The sequence below is a fragment of the Lepus europaeus genome, chromosome Y (genome assembly GCF_033115175.1).
Source record: "Lepus europaeus isolate LE1 chromosome Y, mLepTim1.pri, whole genome shotgun sequence".
Lineage (NCBI taxonomy): Eukaryota > Metazoa > Chordata > Mammalia > Lagomorpha > Leporidae > Lepus > Lepus europaeus.
Genome location: NC_084851.1, coordinates 28,232,429 through 28,256,528, shown reverse-complemented (window position 1 = coordinate 28,256,528; position 24,100 = coordinate 28,232,429). Strand labels below are relative to the sequence as shown.

General features: G+C 41.0%; 1 pseudogene; it reads left to right on the top strand.

Moving 5' to 3' along the window:
• Positions 1 to 17,159, top strand: part of LOC133754184 (egl nine homolog 1-like) — a 79,625-nt pseudogene extending 62,466 nt beyond the window's left edge.
• The last annotated feature ends 6,941 nt before the right edge of the window (positions 17,160 to 24,100 follow it).

The window sequence follows — 24,100 nt, the reverse complement described above, 5'->3', positions numbered from 1 at the left end:
AAATATCTTAAATGATTTCAGTTCATCAAGGTTTATTCAGGTGATTTTATGAGGTAGCAAAATGTTTTCTGTGGAAAATGTTGCATGCACACTGAATGAAAGCCATATTCTCTTGATTAATGTGATATATATCAATTAACTTTGTTATTTTATCATATTCACATCTTCCATATCCTTTTCAGTCTGTTTCATAGTTGTGCCATCCATTACTAAAAGAAAGATATTGGCAAATCCAAATGCTATTGTTGAAGAGTATGCTTATCCCTTTGTCTCGTTTTCCTAGAATGTTGAGCATTTCTGTAGGAGAAATATATATCTATATTTGTTATCTTATTTAAATTGTTTGACATTTCTATTGCTAAAAGATGCCCCACTTTATCTTTAGTAACACTGTTTTAAAATTTTCTGTCTATTATTGAGGTGGCCAGCCACTAAAACTCTCTGTTACATTTTGGTATCTCTTTGTTTCATCATTTAAATTTTCAGCTCTTTTTATATGTTAAACTTTTCTTCTTCTGTATACAATATATTATTGGATAACATTTATTTGAAGTCCACATGAAAACCTTTCACTTTGGAATATTTCTTTATTTAAAAAGCATAATGACAGAAAAAAGAAGGGAAAGAGAGATACTTTTCATTTACTGTTTTAGTTATCAAATATCCACAAATTTTCGGGCTGGGCCATGCTGACGCCAGAATCCAGGAACCACTTTCAGGTCTCCCAAAGGGAGATGGCTTTCAGACCATATTGGCCATCATACATTGCCTCCCAGGCACATTAACAAGATGAATCACAAGTGTAGAGCAGCAGAAACTCAAACCAGGCTCTATTTGAGATGCGGGCATCACAAGCAGTGGCTTAACCCCAAAATTTCCACCCCAATATTTGCTTTTTAAAAACATTTTATTTTTAACTGACAAATAGCTACATATATTTGTAGGTAAGTACATTATTTTTTGATAAGATTATTTGTAAATCCAGTCAGCATACATAATTGACCTAAAAACTTCAAAAGAAAAATAAGTTTTAAAATCACTTAGAAAGCTATCTTTAGGAAAGTGATTTTCCTTAGACAATAACCAGACATAATCTAACCAGACACCAGCATAATTGGCAAAAGTTCTATAAACCGGAGGCGTGTGCTGCTTGCTGCTGCTACACAGCAGGCTTACACTAAGAGTTGCACTATAAACTCTGAATAAGAAAAGAACATCTGCATTGTTTCCTCTTGGTAGAAGAGAAAATAAATCTCAGTTATGGGATCAACCACAACACAACAAAAACCTGCATGAACTAGATCAAAATATTAATAACAGAATTTAAATATAAATAACTTGTATCTTACTCTAGGGCACTTACAAATGGAACCCTCCTGTTCCTGTTTTCATTACCAGCTGGAGGGTTAGTTAACTTATGGTAGAATGAGGACTTATGCAAGGTATATTGCACAAAGCATTTTACTACAATGAAGACAAGTGCAGTCTAGTTAGAAAACCAGATGTAAATGGTACATGTCTATGACAAGACTCTCCACCACTTGTGAATGTAGAAGACTAATTTAAAATGTTGACACTACAATATATAAGTGTACATAGTGTATTCTATAGCTGCCAGGTTTAATTTTTTTTAAGGGAACTGTAACATACACTGTGGTTGAGACTTGGATCTTCACCCTTGTAAAAGTCCATGTTCTATCACCATGATGCATGGTCAGACCTAATAACTCCACTCACTAAATATTTGGATCAAGGTATAACCAGTTTTCTTGAAAATGTCATTTTAAATCAACTCTAGAACATTAATAGCTACACTACAAGTCATTAATACACAGCACATGCATCAAGAAAGCAAGAAATATCACCCATCTCTTCTGCATTTTAGGAATGTAACTCCTGAGCAACAGGGCTCACATCATTGAGATCTGTGAACATTTTTCATATTCATACTGAAAGATGTAATGACATTTTACTGTGCAATATAGTTTAGGAAATATATGCAATGTATTATAAAATTTTTCTTACAAAAAGTCACTAGTTAAACCAAAGTATTTTACAGAATTCACTATAAAATGCCACAAAAACTGCTTCCACTAAAGCCTTCTCTCCCCACATACAGTGAACCAACTGGATGATTCTGAATGTGATGATGACTCTCAGTGTGAATGGCATACAAATTAGTTTCTTCCAAGAAATCCACTAAGTGTGACTCACTAGCCTCTTGAAGCACACTGATGACTGCATTCTAAAACTTCAAATCGGCCTTGAGTTCTGGGTGATTTCCCTCATCAATCTTTGATAGTCAGCTTCCAGATGAAAGGCTTGGTTGATTTCTGCTAATGTTGAATCTCCAAAAGTGCCAGGATCTGGGCCTGTATGTAATGAGGCTTATTTGCTCTTCCAATAGAGGGAGCACTTTTCCTGGCATCTTTGGTGGCCAGCTGTTTGTAGGGTGAGGGGCTTTTCCTACATAAGACAAGTGCACCTACATAAGACATGTGCAGCTCACTTACTTTGGGCTATTTTCTTTGACCTAACACTGAAGTCTGAGGTTGCTTCTCCAATTATTGCACCAATTTTGCTTCCCAGGGAAGATATACAGTTCCTAAGCAAAGAAGCATTGCTCTCTCAATGAACAAATTGCTCTGTACTCAAAATGTGATTTTTTATTGTTTTGTTTTGTTTTGCTATTTTATGAGTAATTTATTGGTACATTGGATTCTGAAATCATGATATATACATGGTAATTAATACAACACAATTCCTATTCATTGTCATTTATAGACACAATTCAAAGAATGCAATACTTCCCTGCCTTCCTCCTCCCTTTCCTTTTCTTTCTTGCTTCATTTCTTTTTGAATTTTTGATATTGCATTTCACTTTTTTAAAGAATCATTTTATTTATTTGAAAGACAGAGCTACAGAGAGAGTTAGAGAAAGAGAGAGAGATCTTTCATCTGCTGGTTCACCTCCAAATGGCCACAATGGCTAGAGATCACCAATCCAAAGCCAGGAGCCAGGAGCTTCTTCCAGGTCTCCCACATGGGTGCAGGGGCCCAAAGACTTGAGCCATTCTCCATGGCTATCCCAGGCCACAGCAGAGAGCTGGATCAGAAGTGGAGCAGCTAGGACTAGAACCGGTGCCCACATGGGATGCCAGCTCTTTAGGCCAGGGCTTTAACCCATTGTGCCACTCCACAAAATAAAGAGTTCAACAAATAAAAAATAAAAACAGCATAGTTCATCAGGAATATAGACAAAGTTTATAAATAAAAATCAAATAAAATGATGTTCATTTCAATTATATACAGTAAATACTAAAATAATCACAGATCACTGCAACTGTAGTACATCATTCTTAACCATTGGTTTGTCAAAGATATAAAGTTTGACAAAGATTCATTTGCAGTGATATTGATACAGGAGTGTCCTTTTTGTTTTTGTTTTTGTTTTATTTTTAAATTTTAGCCCCCACCGGCCTAGAAATGCTTCCTTTTAAGGTTTGGGTCTCACCGGCCCCGTGGCTCACTAGGCGAATGCTTTGCCTGTGGTGCTGGTACTCCAGGTTCTAGTCCCAGTTGGGGTGCCGGTTCTGTTCCAGTTGCTCCTCTTCCAGTCCAGCTCTCTGCTGTGGCCAGGGAGGGCAGTGGAGGATGGCCCAAGTGCTTGGGCCCTGCACCTGCATGGGAGACCAGGAGGAAGCACCTGGCTCCTGGCTGTGGACTGGCACAGCGCGCCGGCCATAGCAGCCATTGGGGGGATGAGCCAACGGAAAGAAGACCTTTCTCTTTGTCTCTCTCTCTCACTAACTCTGCCTGTCAAAAAAAAAAAGAGTTTGGGTCTCTACTGACAGAGATTTGGGATTCAAAAGGCTTCCATAACCTTGGCAGCTGATGTTAAGAACCTCGGGTGATCACTGATATCATACATGAGTGTTAATTGTTAAATTAACAACAGGAGTCACTGTATACTTACTTCCCATGCAGGACTTCTGTCCTCAATGACTTGTATTATGAGAATTAACTATAAAACTTGTTCTCAGTTTTGTGTGTGTGTGTGCAAATTATTGAAATCTTTACTTACTACAGAGTCTTCTGTGTATAAAGTTAATTGAAAATTAATCTTAATGGTGAATGGGACTGGCAATGGGAGAGGGAGGAGTAGGTGGAGTGGAGTAGGGGTGGGAAGGTGGGTATGGTGGGAAGAATTACTATATTCCTAAAGTTGTACTTATGAAATTTGTACTGATTAAATAAAAGGTTTCTTTGGGAAAAACAAAAGTTTGGGTCCCTGGTTTGCAAACTGAGGCATGCATCCAGACCAATAATAATACAGTCAACAGTCAGAAGAATGGTGTGAAGATTATTTGGATAGCTTTTTCCTAGGATTTATTATAAAATTTATTTTAAAAGGAGAGTTGCAGCGAAGGAGGGAGGGAACGTTCCCTCCTCAAATGGATGCAATGGTCACCATTGGACCAAGCCAAAGCTGTGAGCCTGGGAATACTTCCAGGTCTCTTGTATGGTGGCACTGTCCCAAGCACTTCGGCTACCCACTCAGGCACATCAGCAGAGAGCTGGACCTGAAATGGAGTGGCCAGGACTTGCACCTGGACTCATGGAATGCCAGTGTTGCATTCATCGATTTAACCAGCTGAGCCCAAATGCCAGGCCTTGAATTGCTTTTGTCATTTCATGCTGGGAGGTGACCACTGCTGGAGAGGATGACAGTGTTTGCTGTCTAAGGCTACATGTCAGCAACAGGATAAGGAAACTCTCCAACATCAAGTAACAAAAGCTATTCAAGGGGCCCGGTATTGTGGTTCAGTTGGTTAAGCCACCACCATATAAGTACTATTTTTCCTTCTAGTTTTAAGAACAAGGCAAAATTGGACTGCATGGGAAAGCAGTGGGAATACTCATCCCTGTGTTAATTGTTTCTTTTATCATAAATTGTGATACTTGAAGCCTTTGAATTTCCTTATATTTGGCCATCTTACTCATTTTAATTTGGCCTGTGGAGTTACACTTTATCTAGCCAAATTTTAACTTCCAAAAACTTAGTTTACTTTTAATATGTTACTTATTCTGTTAGAGTCACTCTGCCTCCTATGGAATAATTGGATTCACTTGACCATGGAATATTGAAACATTTGTTATAATTAAAATGAAGTGTAATAAGTGAATACCTTATTTTTTCTTCTCTTTTCTTTTTGTAATTTTGTTTAAATTTAGGGCTATCCATAGCTACAATTATAATTTGGGACACACTATTGATTTCACCCATGAAATTTTGAAAATAGGTGCATATTGGAAGCTGTGAACATTAATTTTAATAAAGATTTATTTATTTTAAAGGCAAAGTTAGAGAGAGAGAGACAGATGGAGCAAGGGAAGGAGGAAGAGTGAGAGAGAGACAGAGACAGAGAAAGATCCTCCATCTGCTAGTTCATTGCCCAAATGGCTGCAGTGGCCAAGTTTGGGCCATGCTGAAGCCAGGAATCATGAGCTTCATCCAGAACTTCCAAATAAATGCAGGGACCCAAGCTCTTGAGCCATCCTCTATTGCTCTCCCAGGCACGTTAGCAGGGAGCTAGATTGGAAGTGAAGCAGCCAAGGGTTGAACCAGCATTTATATGGGATGATGGCATCATAGGCTCTGGCTTACCCCATTAAACCACAATGCTGGTCTCAACAGTTAATTTAGACCCTGTTCCATGGAAACACCATAGTCCATCAGTGTCCTTTTAAATCTGTTTATTATATCATTAAGCATTATAATTTCAACTTGGATCAAAGTATAGGCTTTTTACAAACACACACATATACACAAGAATAATTTATTCACTTTTGTATTTTCTTTCCCTTTCTCTGATTTCTAGATTTTAATGGACATATTTCTAGTGTTTTATTTTTCATTCATCTTATTTCTCTCCTTTTCTCATTTAGGCATTTGGGCACATAAAACCACAGTTTTTAATTTCTCTATTTTTTTGAAAATTTCTTTTGTGGAGCTTATGGGTGGGTACAATAAAGCAGGTAGGGATTGGGTATATGACTTTGCCAAAGTCACAATGACACATTACAACAAATGGGATGGTTTAATTCACCAGATGTTGTTTCTCACAGTCCTGCACATTGGAAGTTCAAGATCAAGGTGTCTGCAGGCTTGGTGACTTCTGGGACCTCACTCCCTGGCTTCCAGTCAGCCACCAACTTGCTGTGTGCTCACATGGTATTTCCTCTGTCCATGTGAATTCCTGGTGGCTCTCCTTATAAGGACAGGTGTGAGTCTGGATTAGGACCTCACATTTGACATCATTTTTCTGCTGTTACATCTTTAAAGGTCCTGTCTCTAAACACAATCACATTGGGGGTGAGGGCTGCAAGATATTCACTTTTGGGAGAATCAGTTCAGCCCATTACAGTGAGAGGTCCCAGTGCTCTGCCTCAAAGAAGCCAGGTCTGAGGAGGACTTAGTGTTTGAAATGAGGGTTAGGATTCTTCATAATATTATTTTCTATGCTGTCTCTCATATGCACACACACACACTTACAAACTCCTGTGTATGCATACAAAAATATAAATGTCTAAATGTTGCATTCAGGTAAAATCAACATAGTAACCAATAAAATTGAATATTAGAAAATATTAAAATGGAAAAGAAATAGGAAAATGACAACACAGGCAGTTATATAAGAGTACATATGATTCCATCATTCATCGTTCCCAAAACACATGCATCATAGTAAGAGAAACAAAACTAAAATTATTCTTTACAGGAATACAGACCAGTTTACAAGGGGGATGTTGTCCTAATTATTTTATAAACTTTGAATTAATGTTAATCTGTTTGAAATTATGATTATACTACAAATAGGAAAGATAGGTTCTGAGAGAGTATCAATCTATTACTACAGCAAGAGGTTTAATATTTTCTTTATCTTTGAGCATTATCTACTAAGGTAACTGCAGAGTGGTTCATTATGGATTTTTCAATTCCTTGCCAGTTTTATTTTAAATATTTTATTTATTTGAAAGAATTACAGAGAGAGGTAGAGATAGAGAGAGGGGTCTTCGATCTGCTAGTTCTCTCCCCAGGTGGTCACAATGGCCAGAGCTGTGCCAATCTGAAGCCAGGAGCTAGGAGCCTCTTCCCAGCCTCCCATGTGGGTGCAGGGGTCCAAGGACTTGGGCCATCTTCTACTGCTTTTACAGGCCACAGCAGAGAGCTGGATTGGAAGTGGAGCTGCCAGGGCTATAACTGATGCCCATATGGGATGCCCGTGCTTCAGGCTAGGGCTTTAACCCACAGCACCACAGTGCCGCCTCCCCCCACATTGCTATGTTTCACATAATAACATTTTAAAAATCATGGCTAGATTTTTTAAAATTTATTTATTTACTTTAAAAATAGAGTTCCAAGCACTCCTGCCTAGAATCAACCGTTGGGACATTTGGATCTGGTTAAAATGTCCATGAGAGTCTCACAGGCATGGAAAGCCATGACACAGTGGCAAAAAAACAATCTAAATGAAAGAACCAGGTGAACAAGACCCCAGCAGAAGGAAAAGGCCATCAAGGAGAGAGGCGCCTTTCTTTGAAGGGAGGAAGGAACCTGCACTGTGATACGGCCTTGACTGAATAAGTTCAGAGTCAGTGAACTCAAGGGGCTTCCATAGCCTAGACAGCTCATAGCAAGAGTCTTGGGTGATTGCTGACATCATAAAAAAGAGTGCCAATTGTTAAATCAACAATGGGAGTCACTGGGTACATGCTCCCCACGTAGGATCTCTGTCCTTAATGTGTTTTACTATGGAACTTAAAAACACTACTAGTCGAGGCCGGTGCCATGGCTTAACAGGCTAATCCTCCACCTTGTGGCGCTGGCACACCAGGTTCTAGTCCCGGTTGGGGCACCGGATTCTGTAGCGGTTGCCCCTTTTCCAGGCCAGCTCTCTGCTATGGCCTGGGAAGGCAGTGGAGGATGGCCCAAGTGCTTGGGCCCTGCACCCGCATGGGAGACCAGGAGAAGCACCTGGCTCCTGGCTTCGGATCAGCGGGATGCGCCAGCCACAGCAGCCATTGGAGTGTGAAGCAACGGCAAAAAGGAAGACCTTTCTCTCTGTCTCTCTCTTTCTCACTATCCACTCTGCCTGTGAAAAACAAAAAACAAAAAACAAACAAACAAAAAAAAAAAAAACACTGCTAGTCAAACAATACCCTATACCTTGTGCGGTAGTGTGAGTGCAGCCTGTTGAAATCCTTGCTTAGTATATACTAAGTTGATCTTCAGTATATGAAGGTAATTGAAAATGAAACTCGATGAAGTGTGGGATGGGAGAGGGAGTGGGAGAGGGGAGGGCCACTGGAGGGAGGGATGTTGGGGGGGAAGCCATAACAATACAAAAATTGCACTCTGTAAATTCACATTTATTAAATAAAAAATAATAATAACTATATAACAAAAAAAGAAAAAAGAACTTAATACTTTACCCTTTTAGTATTTTTATGTTCTACTTAAAACTATTGGTTGTTAACTCTGTAATTAATACACAATTATTCTTAGGTGTTTAATTAATGCTATAACTAGTATTCAAATAGTATTTTACACTTTGTGTTTCTGTGTGGGTGCAAACTGTTGAACTCTTTACTTAATATATGCTAAATTGATCTTCTGTATATAAAGATAGTTGAAAATTAATCTTGATGTGAATGGAAGAGGAGAGGGGGTGGGAGAGGGGACTGTTGTGGGTGGGAGGGAAGTTATGGGGGGGAAGCTCTTGTAATCTATAAGCTGTACTTTGGAAATTTATGTTCATTAAATAAAATTTTTAAAAAATAGAGTTCCAGAGAAGCAGAGGCAGAGAGACAAAAAGAGAAAGAGAAAGAGAGAGAGAGAGAGAGAGAGAGAGAGAGAGAGAGAGAGAGAGAGAGAAAGAAAGAAAGAAAGAAAGAAAGAAAGAAAGAGAGAGAGAGAGAGAGATCATCCTTCTGCTGGTTCACGCTCCAAATGGCCACCATGGCCAGGGCTGGGCTAATCCAAAACCAGGAGCCTGGAGCTTCTTCTGGATCTCCCATGTGGCTACAGGGACCCATGCACTTTGGCTGTCTTCTATTGCTTTTCCAGGTGCATTAGCAGGGAGCTGGATTGGAAGTGGAGCAGCCAGTACTCATATGGGAGGCTGTGCTTTTAATTCTTGTACTTATTTTACAAATTTATTGAAGTATATATGATTATTACTAAACTTGTGAGAAAATGTTAAATTGGCATATAGGTCAAAGCCAACAAAGTGCATCAGTGTTAAATTCACAGGATACTGACAACTTATTGAGTTTATTTTTAGTAGCTAATGGAAAATTACTGTGTGGTAATTGCAAACATAATTCACAAGTTACTGAGCACTCATGTATTAAAATTGAATGGAGGGCATTGCTGTGGCATGGTGGGTGAGGTCACAGCCTGCTGTGCCAGCATCCCATATTGGTGCTGTTTCGAGACTTGGCTGTTCCACTTCTGATCCAGCTCTCTGCTATGGCTTTGAGGGGAGGGCAGTGGTGGATGGTCCAAATCCATGGGCCCATGCACCTACGTGGGAGACCCAGAGGAAGCTCCTGGCTTCTGGCTTCAGATCAGCTCAGCTCCAGCCATTGCAGCCAGTTGGGGAGTGGGCCAGTGGATGGAAGACCTCTCTCTCTCTCTCTCTCTCTCTCTTTGCCTCTCCTTCTCTTTCTGTGTAACTTTTTCAAACAAATAAATAAATCTTTAAAAAAAATGAATGGGAGGCCTTCACATCCATGAGGTGTCGCGCCTGCCTCAGGCTATGCCTGAAAGAAGAAGCAAGTCCACGCATGTCATGGATGCACACTCCTGAAGGCAGAATATGTAACTTCTAAAAGTGAAAGACCATGAGCCAGCAACACAATCCAAGTCTCCTACATGGATGGCAAGAATCCAATTACCTGGGCTATGACCACTGCCTCCCATGGTCTGCATTAGCTGGAAGCTAGAGTCTGGAGCTGGAGCTGGGCTTCAAACCTAGGCACTCAGGTGAGGGACAGAGGTGTCTTAACTATTAGACCAAATGCCTGCTCTGAGGCTCTGTGTTTAATTAACTTTCTTCAAGCAGAAGCCTCATGGTGTAATGGGAAAAACAGCCTTGGAATCTAACAAAGCTGATTCCTGGATCCCAGTCAGCGTGACCTTGGGCAAGTTGCTTTACTTCTATGAGTTTCCATTTCCTTCTCAATGGACACCTTGCAACCCAGTGTCTAAGAGCGCCCCTAACACAACCCTAGTCGGCCTAAAGGACAAGCAGCCATGATTAAGAGTCTGCCACTCCGTGACCCTCTCGAGGCTGGTGCCCTCTCTCAGCAAGTGTGTGCACAGCCTGCTCTGCCCTCTCCTCTCTGGTCTCGTGAGTCTGCCCACTGGGTGTCCTCTCACAGACCACAGCAGGCGGTGGCAGCGCGATGGCCTCTTGGTGTCCCCGGCCCATTCTGACACGGAACCGGCCAAGGGGTTGGAGAGATGGAAGGGACCCGTCGCTGAGGGCTCAGCCGAGGCAGCGTCCCACAAAGTGCAGAAGATCCAAGGAGCAGGCCAAACGTGTGCGCGGCCACCACTCCCTCGGCGCTGCCCTAGGTCCTCACTCCCCCTCCTCCGCCCTCTGCCGTGGTCACCACAGGCCAGAGGTGTCGCTGCAGAGCGCGCAGAGCGAGTGGCGCCCGCACGCCCTTCGCTGCTCCACAAGCTGGGCCCAGCTGCCCGGGATAGCGAGGCGGAGGCTTGGAAGGCTGCTGGTCTAGTGCGCCAAGAGCGGAGATCCCGGTCCCACGAAGGCCGTGCACCCTCAACCTTTGAGTGATGAGGCGCTGAAGCAGCAGCTGGCGCTGCGGGGCAGTACCCAAGGACGGGAAAGCGGCCTGGCCGAGGGCGTTGGCGCCGGCCTGCTTGTGTAGAGGAGGGCAGGTGCCATGGCGCAGAAACGTTCTCTGCCGCTCTCTCTGCTCCCTGGCCCTGGACTAGGCAGTCCAGCCCTCACCTCGCCTACTCCACTACCACTGCCTCCTCCCTGGGCAATGAGAGCGGAGGGCCTGGCGGGCGGGGCCAGAGAAAGCGGACCAGCAGTACTGTGAGCTGTGCGAAAGATGGGGCACCTGCTGTGCTGTGGCCGCACCAGCGCCAGGACTGGAGGAAGCAGGAGCTCCTGTGCCAGGGCAGCAAGGGCGCCTCTGGCCGCGGGGCAGGCCCGCACCAGCACCCCGGCCTTTCTCCTACACCAACGGCCCAGAGCTGGTGAGAGCAGAGCCTGGGAGACCAGGAAAGGAGAAGCGCGTCCCTACAGCACCTCCACCACCGCCAAGGATTCGGCCGGCTGCTAGAGATGCTGCCAAGGCAAAGGCCAAGTCCCTGGCCCACCCTGCTGTAGCCGGGAACCCCAACCTCCAGGGTCCGGCGGTGGCCGAGGCGGAGCCAGGGAAGGAGAAGCCGCTGACCCGCCCATTGCTGTATCAGGAGGGGGCGAACCAGTACCAGCCTAGCAACACGCCCTGGGAGGCACTTAGCCATAGCTGCGGTCTGCAGCCCAAAGGGCAGAGGAAACCAGTTCCGCGCTGCCTTTCATGAACAAGCGTGGCATCTGTGTAATGGAAGACTTCCTGGACAAGATAGGCGACGAGGTGCGCGCCCTGCACTGCGCAGGCAAGTTCACAGACGGTCAGCTATGAAACCACTGGGCTGCTGCTGAGCAGCATGGAAGACCTGATCCATCACAGAAACGAGAAGCTGGGCAACTACAAAATGGTTGGCCGGACGAAAGCCACAGTTGTATGCAGGCAGTGGAACAGGTTATGTGCAGTATGTTGATAATCCAAATGGAGATGGGAGATGTGTGACTTGCATATATTATCTTAATAAAGACTGGGGTGCCAAGGTAAGTGGAGGTGTACTTCGAATTTTTCCAGAAAGCAAGCTCAGTTTGCTGACATTGAATCCAAATTTGATAGACTGCTGAAACTTCCAGGACTGTATTAAGTAACAATGGTGAGAGTGGGCATCTTTGTATGGTTCTGGATCTTAGGGAGAATGCTTACAGCATTTCCCCATTTATTAGGATGTTGGCTGTGAGTTTGCCATAAATTGCCTTGATTGTGTTGAAGAATGTTCCTTCTGTACCCAATTTGTTTAAGGTTTTAACCATGAAAGGATGTTGTATTTTATCAAATGCTTTCTCTTCATCCATTGAGATAACCACATGGTTTTTGTTTTTCAGTTTGTTAATGTGATGTATCACATTCATTCATTTGAGAATGTTGAAACATCCCTACATATAAGAGATAAACCCCAGTTGGTCTGGGTGAATGATCTTTATGATGTGCTGCTCAATTAGCTAATATTTTGTTGGGGATTTTTGCATCTATGTTCAGCAAGGATATTAGTATATAGTGTTCTTTCTCTGTTGTTTCTTTTGCTGGTTTAGGAATTAAGATTATGCTGGCTTCATAGGAGTTTGGGAGGTTTTCCTCTCTTTCAGTTGTTTTGAATAGCTTGAAAAGAATGGAATTAATTCTTCAAATGTCTTGTAGAATTGAGTAGTGAAACCATCCAGTCCTGGGATTTTCTTTATTGGGAGAGTTTAATTACTGATTCAGTTTCTGTCTTGGTTATTGGTCTGTTAGATTTTCTGTCTTCATACTCAATTTTGTTAGATTGTATGTGTGCAGAAATCTATGCATTTCTTCAGGGTTTCCCAATTTATTGGCATATAGCTCTTTGTAGTATTTCCCGATGATTCTTTTTATTTCTATGGTAGCTATTATTACATTTCCTTTTTCATGTCTGATTTTATTGATGTGGATATTTTCCTTCATTATTCTTAGTTGGACCAATAGTGCATTAATTTTATGTACTTTAAAAAAAAAACTCCTCATTTAATGATATTTTGTATTTTTGTTTCAATTTTGTGTATTTCTTTTCTAATATTAAGTATTTTTTCTTCTACTAATTTGGGGTTTGGTTTGTTTTTTTTTCTAGGTCCTTGAGATGCATTTACATCTCACTTATTTGGTGTCTTTCAATTTCTTATATAGGTACCAATTGCTATAAATGTACCTCTCAGCACTTCCTTTATTATATCCCATAAGTTTTGATGTGATGTATTGTATTGTTTCTTTCCAGAAATATTTAGATTTATTCTATGACCTACTGTTCATTCAGGAGCATGTTGTTCAGTCTCCATTTGTATGCATATGTCCTAGAGATTCTTGAATTGTTGATTTCCAGGTTCATTCCACTGTGGCCAGAGAAGATGCATGGTAGGGTTTTAGTATGGTGTAGCATAAGGTCTATGCTAGAGAAAGTTCCATGCACTGGTAAGAAGAATGCGTGTTCTGTTACTGTGAGTTGAAAAGCTCTGTAGATATCTTTTAGGTCCATTTGGTCTAAATGTTGATTAACTTTGTTGTATCCTTGCTGATTTTTTGTCTGGTGATCTGTCCATTGCTAAAAGTGGAGTATTGATGTTCCCCATTCCTATTGAATTGGAATCTATATATCTATTTAGATCCCTGAACATTTCCTTTAAATATCCAGATGCCCTGTAATTGGGTGCATATACACTTATTATAATGACATCACCTTGTTGAATTGATCCCTTAATTATTACACATGCCCTTCTTTGTATCTTTTTACAGTTTTTGTGTTAAAGTCTATTTTGTCTGATATTAGGAGAGCTACAGCAACCCTTTTTGGTTTCCATTAGGATAGAATAACTTTTTCCATCCATCATTTCTGTTTCAATCCACATGTGTCTTTGTTGGTAAGATGTGTTTCTTGTAGGCAGCAGATAGATGGGTCTTGTTTTTCAACCCATCTGGCCATTCTGTATTTTAAACTGGAGAGTTGAGGCCATTTACATTCCAGGTAACTATTGATAAGTAACAACTTAGCCCTGCCATTTTTCCATAAATATTCCTATTGTTTATTTTGGATTTCCTTTGCACTTTTACTAGATTTTATGTCTTCACTTCCTTATCATATTGATGACCCTGTTTCTGTATTTCTGTGTACAGCACATCCTTAAACATGCTTTATAAAGCTGGACAAGTAGTGTCAGTTTTTTTCAATTTCTGTTTAACAGGGAATGTCCTTATTTCACCTTCATTCATAAATGAGAGCTTTTCAAGGTACAGTATTCCAGGTTTCAGTTTTTTTTTCCTTAAAGTTTGGAATATTCTACCCTGTAGAGTTTCTGATAAGTCAGTTATAAGTCTATTTGGAGGTTCCCTGAAAGTAATCTGGAATTTATCTCATGTATATTTTAGCATCTTTTCTCTATGTTTTACGTGGAGAGTTTGACCGCAATATGTCATGGTGAAGATCTTTTCTAGTCATTTCTGTTAGGAGTTTTTATGTACTTCCTCTATTTGGACATCCATTTCTTCTCCAAGTTGAGAAAATTTTCTGTAAATATTACACTAAATATGCCTTCTAGTACATTCTCTGTTTCCAAACATTCAGGAACTCCCAAGAACTACATGTTGGGTTGTTTGATAATATCACATAAATCTCCAACACTGCTCTTAAGTTTTCTAATTTCTTCTTTTGGTATGGCATTTTCTAATTATCTGTCCTTCTCCTTCTCCTTCTCACTCTCCTCCTTCTCCTTCTTCTTATAAGATTTGTGTTCTAGCTTGATATTCTTTCTTCTGCCTTACAAGTCTGTTGTTATGGGTTTCCACTGGATTTTTATTTGATCTATTGAATTCTTCATTTCTAATGTTTCATTTTGATTATTCTTTTAAAATCCCATTTAAAATTTTCTTTCATGTAATGCATGACTTCTTTAATTCATGGATTTGCTTCTGATTCCTTTTGAGTACTCCTATGGTTAATTTTTTTGAATCCCATTTCCAGCATTTCATGAAGCTCTTCATTTTTACATTTTAATATTGATGCGTTGCAGATATTCTATATATTAAATGTACACATTGAAGTTTCAAAAATTATTTTCATTGATCAAGAAAATAAAAGCAGTGTGACCTCAAAAAAAATTGATGCATTGTTGTGCTTCTTTTGTTGGGAGTGTCATGCTGTGTTCCATATTCTTGTTTCTTGAATTGAATTTCTGTATATATTTTAGGCATTTGTGGCTATACTTGTTGGTTTTTTTCCTCTGATGGGTTTTATCTTTGAAGTATGCTTTGTGGCTTAGTGGAATGCTTGCACTTTCAGTGAATGCCCAGAGGTGTGTGCTGGGTGTGGCCAGGGAGCTGTGGTCAATGCCCTAGCATGGTGCGAGTATCCAGGGTAAGTCCCATCTTGGGTGAGGTAGGTGTCCTCTTGTTAACAGAAGGGAGTGAATGGTCACCTCTGTTGGTGTGATCACAGCGTCATCTGCTCTTCTCCAAGTTCATCAATGCTCAGGTGTTAGCCCTCAGTGGGCACAACACTCATCTGCACTCATATATGAACCACAGAAATGATCTGCACAGCCCTCATTCCAAGCATGGGTCCCACTGCAGTGACCTGCCCCAGGTCACTACATAGGTCTGAGTGTGTGGAGGCACACACAGTGATTTCTCAGGGGCCCAGATACATGCTGTGCCCTCTCTTGCACCCAGAGTGTCCTTACAGCCTCAGCACACAAGGATCCCATAGTTGCTGGGTGAAGTGAGTCTGCTCCACCCCCCCCCAACCTCTCCAGTCTACAGAGAGGCAGACTTTTCCCTGAGTCCACTGTCTATTGGAACTTAGCCTAAGTGGCTTGAGCTTCAGAGCCTGAGGTATATTAGGAGGCTGGGAGTGCCTCACAGTCTCAGGTGGGTGCCCAGCTCCCTATCAATCCTTGCAGCCAGGCTCAAAGAAGGTGGGACCTTGGATTTTTTTCTTTGGCTAGAAATCTCTGGATCATGTGTATACAGAAGAGCCACTGGCCAACTGTTGCCATCTCCCTGCCACTGACATGAGTCAGGGCATTAAATTTCTTTTTGAGATAGTAAAAATGTTCTAAACATGGTATTCATTACAATTGCACATTTCTTAAATCCCCTGAACCTTACACTTTTTTTGACAGGCAGAGTGGACAATGAGAGAGAGAGAGAGACAGAGAGAAAGGTCTTCCTTTGCCATTGATTCACTCTCCAATGGCCACCGTGGCTGGCATGCTGCGGCCGGTGCACCGTGCTGATCTGAAGCCAGGAGCCAGGTGCTTCTCCTGGTCTCCCATGGGGTGCAGGGCCCAAGCACCTGGGCCATCCTCCACTGCACTCCTGGGCCATAGCAGAGAGCTGGCCTGGAAGAGGGGCAACCGGGACAGAATCCGATGCCCTCACCGGGACTAGAACCCTGGATACCAGCGCTGCTAGGTGGAGAATTAGCCTGTTGAGCCACGGCACCAGCCCTGAACTTTACAATTCCAATGGATGAATAATATGGCATGCTAGTTATAATCATATATAATATACATTTTAGGAAATTTATGATTTCTAATAATTTTGAGATGTGTATATTTAATTATTTCACTTTTTGTGTGTGATACTAACATACTAATATTTCAAATTCCAGGCTACATAAAATATGACTTCCATTATGTATAATACATTATAGATAGATAGATATAGAAAGATGGATATTGTTATAAATGCATGAAAATATCTATAGCATGAAAACAATTAATAATAATGATGGTTAATGCAGGGAGCAGGTCTTCAGTAGATTGTTGATGAAGGTGTTGTTAATCTCATCTGTGTTTCTAAAGGATGTATTTAAGGAATAGAGAGCTCAACAAGTTCAGACACCTGAGGTTCATAACTGTGTATCTTAATTAGTAATTAGTAATCCCTTAATCCTAAGGGAATCCTTAGTTAGTGAATTCTATCTCTTGTCATTGTGTTCTTTATTTTTTTGCTATAGGGACTATGTCATTCATTTTTCTGCATTCAGTACAAATTAATTGTTAGAGCTCCTCTTATTGACTAGGTTCTCAAAATTAAGAACTCCAGTCATTACATGGAAGGTGTGACTATGATACAGAGAGATGAAGTGAGGTGTAAAATGATCAGTCAATAACTGAGTGTGGCCTTTCCACTTTTTCTGTTCAATGCAGATTGCTATGGAATCCACATCTGGAATTGTAGAATGTCCTGCTGACAAGTGATCACTATTACAGGAACAATAATTCTTGTGAGCAGATATTAGGACCTACTACTCCAGGATGACATTCTATTTTTTTTTATCTCTGCACTCCATTTTCTATTTAAATCAGTGTAGGACCTAAGCATTTAGGGTATACAAAATTTGCTTCTTTGGTCTGAGGTGGAGGTATTTAAGGTGGAAATCTCAAAGCTTAAGTCTCTTAATTTGCATAGTAAAGTAACTGATGGGCAGTTGCAGCATCTAAGATGATACAAGAATTTGAATAGTACATTTCATACCCATATCCATAGAGAAAATGAGTAATGGCTGTGAACCAAGAATCATAATCCCCATTACATTCCCACTGAAGTTCTCTTCAACCGTATCACAGCATCCATGCCTATTCTCAATAGGACAGGAGCAGAAGTAGCAGCAGGACCTCCATGAAACTCTTATATTCACCTCCTTGCCTTGTTTGTGGCAAAATCCAGCAGGTAGATAACAAGGTTCTGGTCAAGTTCTCAAAAAAAATGAAGGTTTTGTTAGATATGTGGAGAGAAAAGCAGTGGACAGATGGTCAGCTGGATTTCAGATACTTCTGGATAAGCCAATATCAGTCAGTTTTTAAATTTGCACAATAATTTTTGAATGTATTTGCCTCATTTCCCAGGTATATTATGGAATTAAATGGAATAGAGTAATGTCCCAACTGGGAAATTATCCATTGATAATTCACAAATTATTTCAGTAGATGAGATCAATCATCATTTTAAAAATTGATTAAAGAGCTGGCAAAATAATGATATTTCTTGTTTAATTGTTTTAAATTACATTAGAATCCCTGGTATGTGGTACAATGGGTTAAGTTGTGGCCTGCAATGTTGGCATCCTGTAAGGGCATATTTGAGTCTTGGTTACTCTTCCAATCCAGTTCCTGGATAATGTGCCTGGGAAAGCAATGGATGGTGGCCCAACTGCCCCCCATGTTGGAGGCCCAGATGAAGCTCTTGGCTTCAGCTGGACCAGCCACGGCCATTGCAACCATTTCCACAATGAACCAGTGGATGGAAGATTTATTCTCTTTCTCTCTCTCTCCCCACCCTAAATCCCCCTCCTTCTTCTCTCTCTCTGACTTTAAAATAAATAAAATAAACCTATGAAAATAATTAAAATAGAATGTGAGATTTTTCCTACTTAAATATCTGTAATGAGTAGGCACGGGTTCTATAACCACCATACAATTATTGGAACAAAAGAAGACTACAAAATTAGTGACCATTACAAAAAATTTCTTCTCACATTTGAATTTCTCCATTAATAGAATGTGAATTTGGCTGGTGCTATGGCCTAACAGGCTAATCCTCTGCCTTGTGGTGCTGGCACACTGGGTTCTAGTCCTGGTTGGGGTGCCGGATCCTGTCCTGGTTGCCCCTCTTCTAGGCCATCTCTGCTATGGCCTGGGAAGGCAGTGGAGGATGGCCCAAGTGCTTGGGCCCTGCACCCGCATGGGAGACCAGGAGAAGCACCTGGCTCCTGGCTTTGGATCAATGCGATGTGCTGGCCACAGCCACCATTGGAGGGTGAAGCAACAGCAAAAAGGAAGACCTTTCTCTCCGTCTCTCTCTCTCTCACTATCCACTCTGCCTGTCAAAAAAAAAAAAGAATGTGAATTTGTCAAATTGAGAATTTAATAACAAATCAGAATTTCACAGGGGTGTTTTATGTATAAAGATGTGTACTCATGTATACCCTCTGTTCTCAAAGAGTATACAGGAAGTATATAAATAACTGTATAGATACAGGAAGTATATAAATAACCCTTCTTATTTCGTAATGGAGGGTTGAAAAATCCTGTGGAAAATGTAGCCACACCTTTCCATGATATTATCAATATAGAACCATGGGAAGGGTTTTCTGGGCTACATCTTAGCAGGTGGTGATTCCACCCACTCCCACCATCAAACTTGCTAGCCATGGAGCTTTCCTGATGCTGCTCCACCATTCAGGTTGGCGTCTGTGCTTGTGAATGTCTGTGTGAGAGTAACAGAAGAGATCTGAGATTCAGTGTAGTCCAAGGAGTGGGATAGGTGTTTCCACACTTGGTGTTAGCAAAAACTTCCATCGATCAGATGAGGTCTATTCTGGGCTGGAAGGAGAAATTACTTCAGATCCACAGGTATGGGGGTAGAGATGAGGTGACTCAGCCTGTGCTTCTGAAGATTGCTTTTCAGCTTGTAGTGCACTAGCAGAAGGCCACTGTGTGACTCTAGGTGTACAAAATATGGTTCCAGATGCTCTGTGAACAATGTGGCTGCTTCAACATGGGAATGGGTGTGCAGACCATGTGATTTGGGAGGGGTGTGATGGTGTGATATTATTTCCTGGAAGTCAGTTCTAGATGCTCTCTCTGTACATGTTCCTGATCCACAGTGACTACAGGATGGCATTAGGTATGTGGGCCAAGAGTGCTGGGAGTTCTATGGGGTTGAATCTAGGTTGTTGCTCTGTCACAGTTTATTCATCTCTAAGATGAGAATACTAACAATACTAGCAAAATGTCCCTAAATTCCAAGAGAAATCATTGTGAAATGTGTGCTAGCTGCCTTGTGCTACATGGAAGTTGTATTTGTAGGGTTTCATGCTGTCTCCTCCATAAGTGAAGCTTCTGGTTCCCTCCTGCACTGTGTTACCTGTCTAGTCCTTCTGGTTTTAGTTTACAGCAGTTTATACAAGATCTATTTTCTAAGAAAAGGAAGTTATACAATGAAAATTTGGGTGCTGGATAATATTTTCATTTCCCTTGGAAAAACTTAGTTTATATTGTATGAAAAACCAAGCTCCATAAATAGAAATTGTCTCTGAAAAAACAACTCTCACTGGATTTTTTTCTTAGTGTTTCAGAGTAGGGACAAACTAAGCCCTGACTTGTGTCAACCGTAGCTTTACTTGGCCCAAAGAGTTACTGATCAGCCTGACCATAATCAACATGACTTGATTGATGCTACCTTGCCTTGTCCATAGGTTATCAAAGACTGGTGACATTGAATTATTTGGACCAACTTTCACAAGGGAGGTATAATTTGTTGAAGAGGACTTATAAGGGCCTATGAAATATTACTTATAAGCAGGGTTTTGAGGAAGGGGACTATGGTGCTGTAAGTCTATGATTTGAAATAAGAAAGTTAGACTGAGATTTTAACTGCTAATATGATTCTTAAAATATTAATAAAATATAATTCTGTGTGCACATGTAAGCAAAAATTTAAAACATGGAGATATGATCTTCAGACAATTTCTTTGTGGAATTCAGATGACCTCTCTTCATGCCAGCAGCTTTAGTAAGAGCCAACTGATTTGCACATATAATGTGTATGAAAACATCTACATGTGATTGTAAAATTGTACTGATTTTATTTCACATGCAGTTCATTTCAGACCTACTCACAAATATGTATCAGCATTTGATGCAGAAGTACTCAAAAAACTTTCTGGATTATGGCTGGTGCCACTGCTCAATAGGCTAATCCTCCACCTGCAGTGTTGGCACACCAGGTTCTAGTCCAGTCAGGGTGCTGGATTCTGTCCCGGTCACTCCTCTTCCAGTCTAGCTCTCTGTTGTGGCCCAGGAAGGCAGTGGAGGATAACCCAAGTCCTTGGGCCTTGCACCCGGATGGGAGACTAGGAGAAGCACCTGGCTCCTGGCTTCATATCAGCATGGTACGCCAGCCACAGCGGCCATTGGAGGGTGAACCAACTGTAAAGGAAGACCTTTCTCTCTATCTCTCTCTCTCACTCTCCACTCTGCCTGTCCAAATTTTTTTTTTACTGAATTAGAAAAGAATAATTTCACTTGTAAATCAGTTAACATTTTGGGGTGGGCTTAACTGACAGTTCAATCTAGGTTCACAAATAAGGTTTTAGCCATCTGGTACCTGGATTGAGCCTGGTGTCTTAAAGATGACATCACTCACATGTCTGGTGATTTGTTCTGGCTCTAACATATTCTCTCTGTTTCCAAGAGGCAGGCCCCAGGTTTCTTCACAAGACCACTGTGTCAAAAAAGGAAAACTACTAGACACATACTTCTAAAAACTATACTTGTATCATATTTTCTGATATCCCATTGGCTAAAGCAACTGAAATGGGAAAATCAAAGGTCATTGTCAGGAACAACTGTGAGGGCATGGATAAATGAAGTGTCATCTGAACCATTATGGAGACATGTACTACAATAAACATCTATTTTGAACATTTTCATTAAAGTTGCAGGCAAAAAGGTGAGATAACAAGATGTATACTGTTTATGGAATGTAAGCAAGAAGTACTCTAATTGAAATGCTAGGGAGCATCTGTATTAACAGGAAAATAGTTAACACCACTCAAGTATTTTTTCTATAGAGTAAATTCTAGTGACAGCATTAGGTTTCTTTCTTTGGTTTACTGTAATTTATTTGTACAACAATCCTTAAATTTTTAAATTATTTCTTTACAGTAACATTTTCACACAATTATCAAATAGATGTTTCCATTAACTCTATAATGACTTGTTCTTAATTTCTACTCATTAATAGAACTGCTGGTATTCTTCTAAGAAGGTGCTCTTCCTGCCTTTTCCCATGACTGAAGGGTTATTCCCCAACAGCAGGTGGATTATGTTTTGCTTTACCACCTAATGTGTTCATTTTTTATCACCAAATGGGTCCATGTTTTCTCTATTCTATTCTGTCATAATGTCATTTGACATAGTAGAATCTCTGATCCATACTAGTTTTCTCAAGACTGTTGCCGTTCACCTTCTCTTCTAAGGATAACACTGCAAACCTCTCTGTCACACAAAATAAAATACATATCCAGTAAGTTATTTACTTAATTATTCATCAGCTTATTTTGCATTATATTTTAGGAGTTTTATAAAGGTTCATTAATGAAAATGGGAAAGTGAGCATAAATAAAATTCAACATTAGAAACTGCATAAACAAGGTGATGCTGATGTGGCTACAAGACATTGGAGTCATCTAAGTTTAGTGAAAAGTGATCCTTGATTTTTCTGTTGCCACAGCAAAAGACATGTTTGATATATGATTCTAATTGTGACGTAGAAGAGAATGTGGTGAATTCTTGGGGCACAGGAAGGATGAAACAGAGTCTAGATGGACATATAGATGACTCTGCAACAGAGAATGACCTAGAAGAAGGTGACAATAGGGGCAGTCCACTGACCTTGGTCTCCATAAGTGAGCAAAAAGTCCTTTCTGGGTCTGGGCTGCTCAACTCAGCATCTGTCATATCCTCACATCACAGAAGAAATATTTGAAGCATCCATTTTTAAAACTTGTTCTCTTCATAACACATGTTCCTTCAAAAGGACACATACTTTTTTCTCTTTTTAAAATGCCGTGTTTACATTGAATGAACATCTTAAGTGTAGTTTTTAAATTATCATGTTCAGGGAGTTGCTGTGTTGGAAACAAGCTAAGACATCATTCGCAAGCCCTGCATCCCTTATCAGTATGCCACTTCAAGTTCTGGCTACCACACTTGCTATCTAGCTTCCTGATCATGTACCTGGGAGGCACTGGATGATGCCTTCTGTGGTTGGGTGCCTACCACTCACATGGGAGACCAAGATGGAATCTCAGCTCCTGGTTTTGGGCTGACTTAGCCTTGGCAGTTGAGGGCATTTGTGGAGTGAATCAGTGGATGGAAAATCAGTGTCTCTGTCTCTGCCTCTCTGTCTTTCTTTCTTCCCTTTCTCCCTCCCCTTCTCTTTTCCCCCTTTCATAGAAATATCTCTTAAATATATCTTAATTATACTTATATCAGAAATTTTATATTTATTATTTTTTTTACTTTTTTTACAGGCAGAGTGGACAGTGAGAGAGAGGAGAGACAGAGAGAAATGTCTTCCTTTTGCCATTGGTTCACCCTCCAATGGCTGCCATGGCTGCTGTGCTGCAGCCAGCACACTGTGCTGATCCAAAGGCAGGAGTCAGGTGCTGCTCCTGGTCTCCCATGTGGGTGCAGGGCCCAAGCACTTGGGCCATCCTCCACTGCCTTCCCAGGCCATAGCATAGAGCTGGCCTGGAAGAGGGGCAACTGGGACAGGATCTGGCTCCCCGACCGGGACTAGAACCTGGTGTGTCAGCACTGCTAGGCAGAGGATTAGCCTATTGATCTGTGGCACTGGCTTATTATTTGTTTTTAAAGAAAATTCTGGGTACATGTTTGACACAGGAGTTAAAATACAGCTTGGGATGCCCACATCTCATGTCAGTGTCTGGGAGCAAACTCTGATTTGGCTTCCAATTCTAGCTTTCTGCTAATGCACACCCTTGGATGCAGCAGGTAATGGCTCAGGTAGTTGGGTCCCAGCCACCAAAAAGGGAGACTGGGACTGATCTCCAAGCTCTGAGCTTTACCTTGATGGAGCTTTGGCCTTTCATGGAGTGGTGATCAATAGCTGTCATTTTGACAGAGAATCTAGTCAATGTCATAAGCTTAGTCTTTGGAACAACATTGGTATTTTCACAAAGAGCACATCATCATGAACTGTGAACATTGTTCTAAGCAATATTTTTCACATGCCCAGCAATGCTCTTTATGCATTTCCTTAAATTCTGCCTCTAAGATGATACCTATTGATTTTCAAGTATATTGGATGCATTTTTTCAACCATTTTATTGTAACATGGTAAAGAACTTCTCATTGCCTTTCATAAATAAATAAATGAAGCTCGTAATGCTTTCATTAATTTTTAGTAAGTTTTGTAAAGTACTAGATTAAGTATGTCTTGAAACACTGGAAAATGGCCAGGCATCAGGAGCTTCTTCTGGGTCCCCCACATGGGTGCAGGGGCCCAAGGACTTGGCCATCCCCTGCTGCTATCCCAGGCATATTAGCAGGGAGCTGGATCAGAAGTGGAGCAAAGGGACTCAAACTGACACCCATATGGGATGCTGCAG